Source organism: Propithecus coquereli, unplaced genomic scaffold (genome assembly GCF_000956105.1).
Source record: "Propithecus coquereli isolate 6110/MARCELLA unplaced genomic scaffold, Pcoq_1.0 Scaffold99, whole genome shotgun sequence".
NCBI classification, from domain to species: Eukaryota; Metazoa; Chordata; class Mammalia; order Primates; family Indriidae; genus Propithecus; species Propithecus coquereli.
Window position 1 is genome coordinate 5,566,743 of NW_012156284.1, and position 1,840 is coordinate 5,568,582.

The following is a 1,840-nucleotide window of genomic DNA, read 5'->3' on the forward strand; positions in this document are numbered from 1 at the left end:
TGCAGGGTACAAGATTCTAGGCTGGGCATTATTCTGTTTCAGAAGAGTGAGAATGGGGCCCCAGTCTCTTCTTGCTTGTAGGGTTTCCGTTGAGAAATCTGGAGTTATTCTGATGGGCTTTCCTTTGTATGTTACTTGTTTCTTTTGCCTTATAGCTCGTAGAAGGGCCTTTTTAGTGGCTATTTTGGTCAATCTGATGAGTGCTGACGTGTTGTCTTCCTATTTGCATTGAATCTCCTGGGGTCCGTTGAGCTTGTTGTACCTGTATATCTAGATTTTTAGCAAGGCCTGGAAAATTCTCCTCTATTAATTCTTCAAATAGCTTATCCAGCCCTTGAGTGTTTTCTTCTTCACCTTCCAGAACCCCTATCACCCTCTGGTTTGTTTTTTTCACATAATCCCACATTTCTTGTAGGCTTATTTCTTTTCTCTTAATTTTCTGCTTGATTTCTGTCACTGACTTATTTAATTGGAAGGAGTTGTCTTCAATCTCTGAGATTCTTTCCTCTGTTTGATCTATCCTGTTCTTGAGGCTTTCCACGGTGTTTTGTAGTTCCCTGTATAAGTCCTTCATATCCAGGAGATCGGTTTGGTTTTTCTTTAATATTTCAATTTCTTTAGTGAATTTTTCTTCCAAGTCCTGGATTTTTTTTGTGGTTTCTTTGTTTTGGTTATCCATTTGTTCTTGGATATCATTCAGTTTTCTTGCAATCCATGTTTGAAATTCTTCTTCTGTCATTTTAGTGTTCCGAGTTTGGTTAATGTCCATTGCTGGGGAGCTGTTTTTCCTCTTTGGGGGTGTGCTTTCCGTTTGAGTCTTCATACTTCCAGAGTTCTTTTGCTAGTTCCTTCCCATCTGGATCAATTGTTCCTTCTTGCCTTTAAATTTTCGGTTGGATAATGGCAGGCCCTGTTTAGTCTCTGAGCTAGTAGGTGGTGTTTGTGGGTGAGATTCGACCACACCCTTTATGATGAATCAGTATATGCAGTGAAAGGGTGTGCAGGATTACCTCCCTGTCAGTGGGTGGCTCTTGCAGGGAGGAGAGAGCTGAGGTGCTGTTTTTGGGTCCTGTAGCTAGCTCTTATTCCTCTAGAGAGGCCCTCTTGTGCCTCAGGTGGTGGGTGAGGCCCTGGGATTTCCAGGTGTGTCCTTATTCTCCCCCTCAGTGGGAGGAGTGAGTCTGGGTCGGGCTGGGCTGGGCAAGCCTGCCCTCAGGCTCCACAACTGCTGCTAGCTGATTCAAAGGTCTGCTCTTTGTTTCTGTGCAAAGCTGCAGGGAGGGCCTGAATTGGGTCCACTCAGCTGAAAGTCTGGCCTTGGGTGCTGGGGCTGTCCAAGACCCACACTCTGGAGCAGGTCTCGCTCTCCTCCTCTCCCCCTCTCCGTGGCCTCTCTCAGGCCTCTGCCAGCAATCGGGACCTCAGCCTGATGGATTGCCCCTGGCTGTGACGGACCCACATATTTTTAATATTAAAACTTTTTAAAATCAAGCTAATAAGTTAAATTAAAATATTCATTTTTTTTTCAGTTGGAGACATTCAAATTTCCTTTTGTAGCAGGTAAGATCCTCGGGCTCTCAGTCACTCCTCAGTGGGTTTGGCCTGACTCACAACAGTGGGTATTCAGGCAAGTAATTTCTCACGTTAGACATTCCAGAGAAAAAAAAAGAGGTGTTCAAGAGCCAAAAAAAGAGTTCAAATGAAATATTAGTCCAGAAGGAGACAGAAGCTGGATAGAAATTTCCTGGTCTATAACTGAAAATAGCCTGAGAGGCAAGTAGGAAAGGAATCTGCTTGGGAATATGGCTATCTGGGGTGGTGCAGAATTTGGAGACACTCC